Here is a 13915-nt window from a genome sequence, read left to right as displayed (position 1 = left end):
TGCCTTTTCCTTCTCCAATGCATAAAAGTGAAAGTGAAAGTGAAGTCACTCAGTCGTGTCCGACTCCTAGCGACCCCATGGACTGCAGCCTACCAGGCTCCTCCATCCATGGGAGTTCCCAGGCAAGAGTACTGGAGTGGGGTGCCACTGCCTTCTCCGCACCTCCGCATCTCATTTGTTACTTACTAATTTATTTCTAGTTTATATTTAAGATATACAGCTTTATATCTTAAAGGCAGGAGCTGTCTGGTAGGACCTCTCCTGAAGCAGTTCCCTGACCCCTGCTCCTTCCATGGGGCCAGGAGACCTGGAGATGGAGGTCAGTGGCCTGCTGGGCCCTCTCCTCCAGGCTGGACGTGGACTATACCCTGGCCCCGGCTTTCTTCCTGACATCTGACAGCAGGGCTGGCTGGGAGTATAGCTGGCATGGTCCCTGCTCAGGCTCAAACTAGGGGCAAACTGCCTTGCCCCAGAGCAATTCACCTGGAAGAGACTGACCTTTCCTGGACTTCTTATTCTGGATGAACAAATTCCAATCTAGCTCTGGCTTCACTTCCTGCTTCTAGCAAATGGGGTGAAGCAGGACACAGGATGGAAAGTTGAGAGGCAACAGGCAGGCAGGTGCTTTGGCCAGTGGAAGGTGGGGTCCTGGGAGCCCAGCGTGGATTCCACTGAACTAAGTGCTGGGAGAGGTGGAAGTGCCAAGCTTGGGGCTCTCCTGGGCCTGTCTTGGATGTTTCTCCCAGGCCTCCTTGGGAGCTCAGTGTGCCTCTTCCATGCTTTCCTTCACCCCTTAACAAACAGCACTGAGGATTTGCCCGCCAGTAACCACCAAGAGCCCAGAGAAATAAGAGAGCAAGCCCATTTGATGGGCTGTTGGAAAGCCCATTCTCGGGATGCGCCGATCTCTCTTCAACCAAAGGAGACCCCCACCCCCTGATCTGGGGGAGGGTGAGGAGACAGAGAGTGCAGGGGGCAGAGGCTGAATGGGCTTTCTGCCTGGCTGCAGTGCTTTGGGGTTACACTGGAGAGCATCTGAGTGGACAATCTCAGGCAAGTGACTTTTCCTCTGAACTCCTATGTCATCATCTGTAAAGAAGACAGAACACCACCTGCCATATGGGGTTGCGGTGAGAACTGAATGAATCCACACATGGACAGACCACCTAGCACAGGACTACACACATGTGAAAGAGACCACAAGCAGTCACTGACCAGACATTGCCCAGCAGTTAGTAGAGGCCCAGTGCTGTCACAGCACAGCCTCAGGCACCTGGGCGCATCTGTAAGTCCTCGCTTGTTGCCGTGGATCCTCCCAGCATGCGTGTGCATGACTGTGGGTGTTGTTTGTGTTTTTCCATAGGTAGACAGCCATATCTTGCCACAGATGTGGGTGTGGGCCCCCTGGGGTCATTTCTTCTAGAGAACCAGTGCTCAGAAGGTAACAGGTAGGGGGAAGTCTGAGGAAGGGCTGGTGATAGGATGGAAGGTGGAGTGGACAGGCTGAGCTTAGGGAGAACACAGGGCAGGAAAAAATAGAGATGAGGTTAGTCCACATTGGGTGCAGCGGCTAAGGTCTGTTAAGGTCAGTCCCTGACATCTTCTGCAACCGGGTTACCCCTTAGGAGGGGGTTGGGCTGGGCCCCTCCTTGCCAGCAAGGTTGGCAGCCAGGCAGTCCTGGGGCCTCAGAAAAGCCCAGACTCTGGTGGTGACAGGTGGCCCAGCTGACTTGAGAGCATGACGTGGTCCGTCCGGCTGTGATCTGCCTCCTAGGCCTCCCTGCTGTAAGCTGCCGCTTACATGTGTATGATCTCATTCACCAGCCAGTGGGCTCGACATTCGGTTGTCACTGAGACCAGAATCAGGAGGATCAGTTGCCAGCCAGGATCCTACAGGATAGGTTGGATGAAAGGAGGGCTTGTGTGCAGACACAGGACCTCTGCTTGCTTCTTCACAGCTGCTCACCCGAGGCTCCTCATCTTGGAGTGTATCCTGGAGGCTTATTTTCCTATGGCGGAATAAGTCACAGTCAGTAAAGAGCACTAATCTGGACACCATGTAACCATGACCAGAACAAGTTTCGTCACTGCAGAAAATTCCCTCCCAGTCACTAGCTCCTACCCAAGAAGTAACTACTACTATGGCCTTCTGACCTCCATCATCAGAAATTAGTTTTGCTGTCCTGCAACAAGTAAATGTAGCCACATAGCATGTTCTTTTTTTATGTCTAGCTTCTTTTAAAAAATATTTATGTATTTATTTGGCTGTGCCATGTTTTAATTGCGGCACATGGGATCTTCAATATTCCTCGTGGTGTGCGGGATTTTTAGTTGTGACATGTGAACTCAGTTGGGAGTGAGATGTGGGATCCAGTTCCCACACCAGAGATCAAACCTGGGCCCTCTGCTTTGGGAGCTCAGAGTCTTAGTGGAGCTAAGATCCAGGTACTGTGGACCACTAGGGTAGTCCTGAAGTTTCTTTTGATCAGCATGAAGTTTTTTAGATTCACTAGTTTTGCTGTGTCTAACATTTGTTCATTCCTTTTTATTGCTGAGTAGTACTCCATTGTGTAGATATACCACAAGTTATCTATGCTGTTGACAGGCATCTGGGTTGTTTCCAGTTTGTCTATTATGAATAGAGCTGCTCTGAATATTCTTGTGCAAGTATCTGTGTGTGGGTGTGTTTTTATTTCTCTTGGGTAAATTTAACCGTAGAGTGGAGAAACTGGATCATAGGGTAAATGTGTGTTTAGCTTGATAGGAAACTGGCGATAGCAGTGGATGCGAATTCCACTTCTTCATCTTGGAGGCTTCTCTGCTCGAGATGCTTGGTTGCCTCAAGGAGACCACCCCATTTCCCTTCTATAAGTGAGCCTGGCTTCTAGAGGTGGCAGCGTCCTCTGGGAACCCAGAGTCCTGCTGCAGTGGAGGATCTGGCTGATGTGGGAGCCAGCAGATGAGAAGGGAGCTCACATGTGGGAAGCACCACCTACAAGCTGGGCACCACACAAGGCTTTTACTTGCCTGCTTTGACTTAATCCTCTGGTTGCTGGGGTCTCGCCAAGAATGGTGCACAGACGTTTACTACCTGCAGAGAGCCTGTCCCTACCTGCTAAGGTTGCCTGTCTCCAGCAGTGCCTGCTGGCTGCCATATTGAGTCTTTTAGAGGGCCCAGTACAAAGGCACTGGGAGGGTCAGCAGAGCATCTCCCTCTCCCCAGCCTGCAAGAGGAAAAGCCAGGCTCTGGGAGAGAAGGGACAAGTAGACCCTGATTTCCTGCTCCCAGCTCAGGAGAGGAAATCAGGCCTCCTTCTTTGGAGATAGGCCGTTTCTAGGACCCCGTTTCATTGAACCAACCAGGACTTCACTCAGCTGGGAGCATTTCTGGGTTGGCCATTTAGTAGATCTGTGTGGGCACCTCGGTCCCACCTGTGCAGGCACACAGCCAGCATCAGTGAGAGGAGGAATGCGTGAGTGATTTAGTCTGACTCTGCCACTTGGAAAGCTCCTTATCTGAAATAGTCACAATCGTGTTCACAACCCAATCCTAGATCTTAGAGCTGAAAAGAACCTCTAGGCATCTTTGAGTGTGTTGATCTACTTTCAACAGCCCAAATGTTACTAGCCACGTTTGAAGAATAAAGTCACTGATATCAGGAAGTTAAAAGTAACTGTCTCAGTTTTGTGCTCCAGAACTGACTGAAGACAGTGGAGAACAGAAACCAGAGGCCTTAGGAGCAAGACCCAACAGGAATGAAGACCACACATCTCAGGAATCATAAAGTAAGTAATGAGAAAATTAGAATTCGATTGGCTACACTTCATTTTTGTACAAAGCTTCTGAGTAGAGCAGGGTCCACTGGAATTTTCTCTGATGTTGTGTGTATTATGCAGAAATCTCTTTTCACCCAAATCCACCCAGTGCTGACTAGCCGGAAACCAAGTTGGGGGCCTAGAAGTGGCACCATAACATCTGGCTGGAAGCCCAGTCAGGTAAGCAAGACTCTTGTTTATCAGGGAGATTAAGCTTCCCTGTTGCTGTAACAGGTATCAAACAAACATAGTAAACGTCCCTGTTAACGTTTTATAGATTGACACCCATATCCTAATAGTTATTGAATGTAAGCCATATATTAATTTTAAAAAAGGGGGAGTGGGAAATGGCAGCGTGGGAAGAGAACAAGGAGTGCAATGGAAGGCTTGGGACAGGAGGGAGCTCTGGTCCCCAGTTATGGCAAGCAGGTGGGGGTGGAGAGCAGACGGGGCATCAGAAGGATGCAGGCCACCCTTGCCCAAGTCCAGCAGATGGCTTTGGGGAGAGGCTGGGAGGGTCCCATGTCATGTCTCCCTTTACTTTTTCCTCTCCTGGTGGGCTTGCCCTCCTAGTTCCCTTCCAAGGGCCCAGTGACCATTATCTTTCATGAACCTCCCACCTCTGATCCTCCAGGAGGCCACAACAGGCTTGGAGAATGTTCTATGGCTGAGTTGGCCCTAATCTATTCCCCTCTGGCTCCTAGGCTGTAAGCAGCCAAATACAGGAGCCCTCGGCCAGCATAGTGAGCCTTGGTGTCCTGCTTCCAAATGCCAGCTCCTCAGCCCCAACGTGGACCCCCAGGTCTTGGAATTGGTCTTGCTGGGGTGAAGCCTGGGTGACTGCTTCTTTTTCATGTGATATACAGAACAAGTTGGTAGAGGACCACAGGGAATGAAGACTAAATGTCCCATCAAAGACATACGCATTAGATAAAAGTACATATGAGTGTTTCTGTATTTACATATATATGTATGTGTGTGTTTTATATATATTTATATATACTTTTTAATATGTATGACCAATGGGACATTTATTATATATTTTAATTTACATGTTATACATTACACATTTCAAATCACACATACATATTCCTATACATTTAGTATTTCATTTTGTTTTATTATATGTTTTCATAGATCATATGTTATATTGTGCCTGTGCTAAGTCACTTCAGTTGTGTCCAACTCTTTGCAACCCTATGAATGGTAGCCCACCAGGCTCCTCTGTCCATGGATTTTCCAGGCAAGAATACTGGAGTGGGTTGCCATGCCTTCCTCCAGGGGATCTTCCCAACCCAGGGGTCAAACCAGCATCTCTTCTGTCTCCTGCATTGGCAGGCAGGTTTTTTACCACTAGTGCCACCTGGGAAGCCCCATATGTTACATTACTAATTAATAATTAGGAATATTTCTAATACATTTATTACATAATATATATGCTGTTAACAAAGAGGACTGAAAACAGACGTCCACAGATGGACTTATACATGAATGTTCATAACTGTGTTATTCATAATAGCTCTAAATTGGAAAGGATGCAAATCAACAAAGGGATGGATAGACAAATTGTGGCCTATCTGCACAATAGAATACTATACAGTAAGAAAAAGGAATGAGCTACTGTTACATGTAACAATGTGGAGGAACCTCAGAATCATTATGCTGTATGAGACTACCAACTATATAATTCCATTTATATAAAATTCTAGAAAATGCAGTCTAACCTGTAGCAACAAATGCATATCAGTGGCTGCCTGGGGATATTGGCAGAGGGAGGGCTGGATTGCAAAGAGATGTGAAGAAACTTTTGTGGGTGAGGAGAATATTTGTTTTCTTTGTTGTCATGATTTCTACATATATTCATATGTCAAAACTAATTGAATTATTAAACATGTAGTTATACTTCATCAATGTAAAAAAAGAAGCATTCTTAATCTCATTCCTTTTTAAAACAATGCTATTATTTTTAATATGATATATTTATTTAATATTGTTAATAATTTAATACTGTTTTGTGAGGACCAAAGTGATGATACTCCATTGATAAAATGAAAATTATTTAATGTTTTTAATTATTTTTATTTTACTTTTTAAAAAAAAGATATATGGTGCTTTTAAAATTAACTGATTTATTTGGCCGCATAGCATGTGGGATCTTAGTTCCCTGACCAGGGACTAGATCTGTGTCCCCTGCAGTGGAAGTGCTGAGTCTTAATCACTGGGCTGCCATAGAAGTCTCTGAAAAGTATTTTAAAGTAGTATTTATCTTATCATTACTTCTTCCTTTAAAAATTTTTATGTATTGTATATGTTTATAATGCATGTCATATTTTACTAGATAGACTACTATGTATGTGTAAAATAATGATTTAAACATAAACATAGTGGAGGGTGTATGCTCAAAACTTCACTGATGCAGATAAGATGTTTGGAAGAATGGCCCCCCACTCCAGTACTTTTGCCTAGAAAATCCCATGGACGGAGGAGCCTGGTGGGCTGCAGTCCATGGGGTCGCTGGGAGTCAGACACGACTGAGCGACTTCACTTTCACTTTTCACTTTCATGCAATGGAGAAGGAAATGGCAACCCACTCCAGTGTTCTTGCCTGGAGAATCCCAGGGACAGAGGAGCCTAGTGGGCTGCCGTCTATGGGGTCGCACAGAGTCGGACACAACTAAAGTGATGCAGCAGCAGCAGCAGAATAGAGGTGCTGAATCTTCATTCCTTGGGCATTCTGTGTGATTAAAATAATGGTATTTAACCTGAAATAAAGGAGCAGTTGACCATCAGAGGAAAAAAGGAATAATCTTCTGATACATGTAACAACATGATGAATCTCAAAAACAGACACAAAAGGGTATTACTCTATGATGAAATTTTTTAAGAAACAGACAACACTAACTATGGAGATAGAAATTAGATCAGTAGTTGCCTGTGGGCAGGGGAATCACTGGAAGAGGACAGAAGGAACTTTCTGAGTGATGGAACTCTATGTATCTTGATTGTGGTGGTGGTTGCCTCTGTCAATACTCAGAGACTACACACTTATAAAATGGGTGCATTTTATTGTATGCATGTTATACTCTCCCCAGGAAAAGAATATTGCAAAAAGCCTCATTGTGCAGATCAAGGAAAGCACCTTTTGTCCTTGGTACCAGTCACTGCAAACTTTAATCATTCAACTTTTAAATTGAGATAGTATTCACAAGGGCTTCCCTGGTGGCTCAGTCGGTAAAGAATTCACCTGCCAATGCAGGAAATGTGAGTTCTATCCTTGGGTCAGGAAGATCCCCTGGAGAAGGAAATGGCAACCCACTCCAATATTCTTGCCTGGGAAATTCCATGGACAGAGGAGCCTGGAGGCTACAGTCCAAGGGGGTGCAAGGGTCAAACGTGACTTAGTGACTAAACCACCACCACCATTACTCACATACCTAAAATTCACCCTTTTAAATAAAGTTTACAGTTCAGTAGTTTTTAGTATATCATGAAATTATGCAACCATCACTAAATTTTTAGCATTTCACCACCCCAAAGATAAATGCCATCTTTGTTTTCCCTGCATTACTGAGTGTCCTTGGTCGCCTATTCTGTGCCCTTAAGCTCTTGTTAGCAGATAAGTTGAAGAGGCAAAAGGTTTAGGGAAGCTGCATGGCCCAATAATATAAAATTGACAACATTGTGCTAATTCATTTTTTCCCCTACATGAATTGGGAAAAGAGGGCAGTGGAGGTACAGAGGCATCCCAGGGCTTGTGACACTCAAGGATGGAAATGGGGTCAGGGAGCCTGTGGTCTTCCCAAGGTAGGTGACTGGGGAAAAGCAAGCTTAGTGCCTTAGGTAGACAGAGAAGGAAGTGGGAAAATCTTGGGAGGCCTCCTGGAAGAGGTGGCTTTGGACTATGCCAATTATTTCTCAAAATTCTGTTCTGCTTAGTTGGCAAAGAGTATTTATGAACCTTACGGTCTTGGATTCTTAGAAGCCAGCAAGATAGGTGTCTTTATTTGCATTTTTATAGAGATGAGGAAATTGAGGCCCAGAGAGATGAAGGGTCCCATATAGGACGTATTATTGGGGAATTTCCCTGGCAGTCCAGTGGTTAGGACTCCATGCTTCCACTGCTAGGGACCTGAGATCAATTGCTGGTTGGAGAACTAGGATCCTGCAAGTCACATGGCACCGCCAAAAATGAATAAATAAAACTCAATTAAAATTTAAAATAGTACATCTCATAAGCAGTGACTCAATCTGAACTTGACCCCCAATTGTGGGGAGAGAGAACCTTTTTAGGTGAAGTGGGCAAGGAAGACTTCTCTAAGGAGACCGCCTTCTTAAAAAATACTGGAACAATGAGATGGTACCAACCATGTGAAGGGCTGTGCATGAGGGGTGGGATGGAGAGTAACCCAGGCAGTGGGAACAGAGTGTGCAAGGGTCCTGAGGTGGGAAGGGCCTTGGCATACTTTAGGGATGGAAAGGTACAGGTGAACTGCAACAAGCAAGACAGGTGAGTAGTCCTGGTGAGTTTGTAGGATGACCAGAGCCAGTTTCAGAGGCCAAAGTATGTCTTTTGACTTTTTCAAAGTGCAATAGGAAGCCAGGGGAGGCTTTTGAGTAGTGGTGTGCCATGATCAGAAGTCAGTTTCCTCCAGCTCCTCTAGCACTGACTCTGTGAATAACTACCATCCGAATTTCCAAGCAGCAGAGGGGTTGAGGAGCTGGCCCACCTAGTTTGTGTTCTAGCTCTGCCTCTCACTGAGTGATCTGGAAGCTCCCATTTTGTTCTTTGTCCTTAAGAGAATGCCACGACCTATGCTGGGGGATGTTGCAAAGAGTCAAGATTTCCTGTATGTTCACACATGCCCACACCTACACAAGGCCCTGCACAAGCCAGACTTTTTTTTTTTTTTTTCCATTTATTCATTTTTGGCTGTGTTGGGTCTCTGTCGCTGCTTGTGGACTGTATCTAGTGGCGGAAGACTCAGGATTTGTGGCACAGGGGCTCAGTTGCTCCAGTGACATGTGTGTTTCTCCCAGACCGAGGATGGAACTTGTGTCCCTTGCATTGGCAGGTGGACTCTTAACTACCAGACCACCAGGGAAGTCCCACGTCAGATTCCTAAATGCTGTTCCTCGTGGCTCTCTGCTCTTCCTGTTCCTCAGGGGTCATGAAGGTGAGCAGCGGAGAGAGGCTGGAGTCAATGAGGAACCTCACTTCTGAGTTTTAAAATATTTGGATAAATGGCAAGATAGCACATGTCCTGGTTGGGAAAATGAAATATTATGAAATATTTGATCTGTTTAAATGAATTCATAGGTTTAATGTAACCCTATGCAAAATCTCAATGTTTTGCAAATATCAGCAACAGCTGATATTTACTGAGTATATATATGAATATATATGTTATACACACACATATTATATTAAACACACACACACACACACACACACACACACACACACACACTATGTGCTAGGCATCATGTAGCTTGTGAGGCATACGTTACTTTTATTCCCATTTTATAGACCAAGACCCTAAGGCCTGGGAGTCATAAGCAACTTGCCAAGGTCACAGGACTGGTGAGTGTTGAAGCTGGATGATCCTGTCTCCAAAGTGAGCACTCTTAATTCCTGTATGATGATCCTAGAATGTGTATGGATTTATACCATTCTGTATATCAAGTGGTAAGTCTGAATGAAAGAAGACCCTATGAGGGGGGATTCTAGCCCTGCCAGATGCGAGAACCTATTTTAAAGAGCCAGTATTTAACTCCACATGGGATTTCCTTAAACCAAAGTCTATGAAAGGAAATGGAGAATTCAGAAGTAGACCAACCAAAATCAATAGCCTAGCATGAAAGTAGATTTTACTAAGCAAAGGATAAGGGAAGAATTATTTAATAAGTGGTGATTGCATGAAGAACTGGTGATGACGGTGGTTACTTAAAATCCATATTTTACTCCCACACAGCAAAATAAACTTGCCATGGATAACCACCAAAGAATTAAAAATAAAATTTTAGAAAACTAGCAGAATGCAGACTATCAGATGGATGGAATAAAGCTCACTTTGTCAGCACTGAAGCAATTTTAAAAAAAATCAAAAAGGACCAGAATGGCAGATTGAATAAAACAAAAAAGAACAATGGACTGGGAAATATTTGAATCACTGATGACAGAGGAGTAGCATCTGCAACATAAAAATTTCTTATTCAAAATTAGAAGAGGTTCAAGTCCCCAAAAGACAAATGGGTATGAATAGATCATTTACAGAAAGGGAAATTTAGGTAGTAAATGCATGGAAAAACATTTTAAAGTCACCTAAGAAATACTGAAGTAACCTTGAACTACCAGTAGACACTGCTAAAAGAGGAGAGAAGATGGCATCCAATACTTAGAAATGTGTATTGAACTCTTTACATTTGTTCTTGGCAGGTGCAGAATGAGTTGGGGCTGCTGTTTGGAAAGCTCTGTGGCACTGTGGGCTAAGATAATCCTGCTGTTCCTTAACCTTCCACCTGGTTATTCAACTGCCAGGAGTTTGTCTAAGTGCTGAACTAAGAGATATATTAGCAAACAATTATCAGGACCAAAATAGGCAATATTAGGAGACAGAGTGAATGGATGACGATAATTGCACACATGAAAAATGAATGTGAACAAAACAAAAATGTTAGTGATGATAGCAAACACAAAAGAGGGTGTGTGGTTGCAACTATGTAAAGACTTGCATATAGGTGGAAGGTTTCATGTTTGAAGTTGCATTTTGTAGTAGTATTATGGATACTACTTCGTTCTTTTTGCTTTTCTTCCTGGTTGTCATATTGTCTCTTCAGTGGCATTAAAAAAAAAAAATCTAGATTCAAATCTAGCCAGTGGTGTGACTTTGAGCAACATTGTCTGTGAAGTAGGGTAATATTTCCCAGCGCAGTGGCTGAGGTCATTGGGAAGTGACTTGAGCCGCATTCGGCACCCTAGACCTCCTTCTTGCTGTGGGGGCGCCTCTTCCTTTCTGAAAGACAGCAATCATCAGAGCCCTGTCAGAGACCTCCTCCCAGGGCCCGGGAATCCGGGCACTCCAGGGTTTCCGTGGTGCAGGGAACTCTACAAAGCAGGTGGGGATCCGGGTGTCTCACTGGCACCTGCCCTCGCTGGGGAAGGGGCGAGCTCGGGGAACACAATCGCCTGTGTGCACCTCGGGTTTCGGGGCCGGCTTGTAGCCACCTTCGAACTTCTGTCCCAGCCCGGGGCCCCCTGCTCTCCCGCCGGAATTCGGCAGCCGTCTTGTGCCCCCTCGCTGGGGCCCCCGAGCGACAGGAAAACTAGGATTTACAGGGTGCCTCCTGCGGAAGCCCGGAGACACCCGGTGCGCCGGGGGCCCAGGGTCTGACTTCGCAGACAGGGGGCACTTGGGTGCTTTCCAGATCTCACGGGAAGGTCCCCGACGTGGGCCTGGCGGACGGACGCAGCCCTCTCCCGCGGCGACACGCGCCGATCTAGCATCCAGTTGTCGCTCTGTCCGTTCCTCCGATAATGCCATCTTGCTGGAGGCGGTCACATGCAGACGACAGCATCGCGCTTCACCTCGGACGCCAAAAACGATACCAGGACGCCACCAAGTTCGCTGGACTCCGTCCTCAACCCGAGGTGAGGCGCAGGGGCTCTTCCCTCGTGGGTCGGAGCAGGGACTCGGTTGGCGCTGGGTCCCTGGGGCGCGCCTTCCCGTCGGGGCCAGTCCGCGCCAGCCTGCAACGCCGTCGGAGATGGGGACGCAGCCGTTAGCTCTGCGCCACGGCCTCGAGGTGTCAGCTGTAAGTTGTGGGCTGGGGGCATGAGGGGCCGGGGCGGCTGCCGCCGCGGGTCCCCCAGGACCCCCGTCTGCTGCCGCCTCGTCTCCCGTACTGACCCAGCTGGGCCGGAAGACGATCGAGCTAGCCCGGAGAGGCCCGGCAGGGGGGCGCCACGCGCGCCGCGCGAGGGGCGCGGGCTGCCGGGAGGAGCGCGGAATGGGGGGGGGGGGGCGCGGGCGCATGCGCCCTGCGCCCGTGCCATATTGGAATGAGTCGGAGCGCGGAGCGCCGCCGCCGCCGCCGCCTCCGCCGGAGCGCGGGTGGAGGGGGGCGGGGAGAGCTGCCGGCCGCCCCGCTCCGCGGAGCCCAGCAGGAAGGAGGGCGCGAGCGGGCAAGCGCGGGCGGCGCGAGCGGAAAAAGCTTCCGCGCGGGGGGACGAAAAGAAGGAAAGAAAGAAAGAAAACGAGCGCGAGAAGGGAAAAGCAAGCGATTGAGCGAGGGCGCGCGCGAAAACTCCCGGCAGGTAAAAAAGCGGGGCCGCCGGCTGGGCCTTCCCGCGCGGCGGCCTGAAGGGGCGGCGGCAGCGCCGGGGCGGTGGACCGCGCGGCGGCCCCCTCGAGGCGGCCGCGCAACTTTGCCAACGAAAATCCACCGGGAGCCGGAGGGCGGCGGGCGCGCGGGCTGAGGCGCCAACGGGCGGCGGCGGCACGTTGGGGGCGGGGGCGGGGCGCGGGGGTGGCGGGGGGGGGGGAGCGCGGCGGCCGCGCGCGGCCTGGCGCGGCCCCGCGCGGCTGCCGGCCGGGCGGTAGGAGCGCGCCTGGGCGCCTCGCTGAGGCGGCGGCGGCCGGCAGTCCCGGGCGGGCTCGCGCGGCGCGCGGCAACCCCAGGGCGTGAAAGGAAAGTGGCCGGGCGGCGGTACCGCGGGCGCCCAAGTTCCCCGGCGCGCTGGGCCCCTGGCGCGCCCCTCCCCGCGCGTCCCGCGCTCCCGCCCGCCGAGCCCCCGCGGACCCGCCCCCCGGGCTCGCTCCGGGCCCGGGGCGCGAACCCGCAGCAGGACCCGGGGACGCGCCGCCCGCGCGGCGATCTGAACTTCCCTGGGCCGAAGCGGCCGCGGCGCGATGGCTGAGCGTCTAGCGGCCGCCGCAACCGGTTGCTTCGGGCCAGCGTATCGGAGTGTGCCGGGCCTCCCCAGCGCCGATCGAGCGGGCCGTGGGCTCGCCGGGAACGCGCTGCCCGACCCCAGGCGGACCTGCCGCTCCAGAGGTCCGTGACCGTTTCGATTTCTGTTCTTAAAGTCTCGTTTTGGACCCTGAAAAGGAGACTGGAGAGGCGAGCCGAGTGTCCTGAGAAGGCAGGCCTGCTTTGTGGGGAGCAGAAACGCCTTGTGAGAACGGAGATACATTCCCGCGGAAAGGATGTATGTTAAGTTTTTCACAAAATGTCAGCTGCTCACTGGGGTCTAAAACTGAGCCGTAAAGGACAGGTCACCTGCACGTCTTGTTATACACCGGCAGTGGGGTAGGACACCCTTGCCAAGGACAGGCTTTTTATTTAGTGGGGGATATTCCCAGCGGGTCTCTCAAAGCCATGCGGGTGGACTGCCCCGAGCGAGGTTTCGTGAGCCCTACTTAGTCCTGAGAACCAAGAAACCATCAAAAAGATTGGAAAGGTAATAAGATGGATTTTATCAAACCCTGCAATGCCTTCTTCTCTGGAACCACATTTTTAAGATGTCACACTTGATTGCATCGCAAGTAAAATGCCTGAAAACGTACTTGTTCGTTTGTCGACTGTCTTGAGATGAGGAAGGAAGATGAGTGTACTCTTGAGTACACTTTGGGGCCTGTTGGCCTGGTATTTTAAGGTATGTAGAATCTTTCTAGGCCACAGGTAGATTCGGAGTTGAGATTTGTTTACAATGTCAGAAAAGTAACGGCTTGGTGGAAACGGGAGTGGCCCCAGATCAGGAAACAATTTTGTTACTACTCTTGTCATTGACTACTGCCTTATCTTGGGTAAGTTTCTTTACAGATTTGTTTTTGTTTCTTTGCAAAATTAGTGGATGAATAGATGATCATTGTGCGTCCTTTCAGTTCTGAAATTTGGTGACTTTCTAAAGAGAAAGATTAAAAAAATTTAGGTTTGTACTTTGAAAGGTTCTACAAAGAAGTGCTCACAACCTGCATCTCTATTAAAATACATTCAGAAAAAAATACCTTGAGAGTTGTATCTTGGATGATTTTATATAACATTGTCTGGAAAGATAGTTACAAATGCATTTTAATATGTTTTAAAATTATATATTTAT

The 13915-nt window shown here is 48.6% G+C and overlaps 1 protein-coding gene across 9 annotated transcripts in view; it reads left to right on the top strand.

Moving 5' to 3' along the window:
* Positions 1–11360: 11360 nt before the first annotated feature.
* The window catches only part of SFMBT1 (Scm like with four mbt domains 1), a 121502-nt gene continuing 118947 nt past the window's right edge, over positions 11361–13915 (top strand). For 2 of the 9 annotated variants that reach the window (XM_027523829.1, XM_027523824.1), the window contains exons 1-2: positions 12064–12130; positions 12903–13024. The gene's annotated coding sequence lies outside the window, so the exon portion shown is untranslated. Of the gene's footprint in view, positions 11465–11929; positions 12131–12719; positions 12871–12902; positions 13025–13308; positions 13472–13915 lie in introns of those variants that run through there. The other 7 variants (XR_003507911.1, XM_027523830.1, XM_027523825.1 and 4 more) reach the window with 6 other exon arrangements.

This window comes from Bos indicus x Bos taurus, chromosome 22 (assembly GCF_003369695.1).
Source record: "Bos indicus x Bos taurus breed Angus x Brahman F1 hybrid chromosome 22, Bos_hybrid_MaternalHap_v2.0, whole genome shotgun sequence".
In the NCBI taxonomy this organism is placed as follows: domain Eukaryota; kingdom Metazoa; phylum Chordata; class Mammalia; order Artiodactyla; family Bovidae; genus Bos; species Bos indicus x Bos taurus.
The sequence above is the reverse complement of the archived record's forward strand: the minus strand, read 5'-3'. Positions and strand labels throughout refer to the sequence as shown.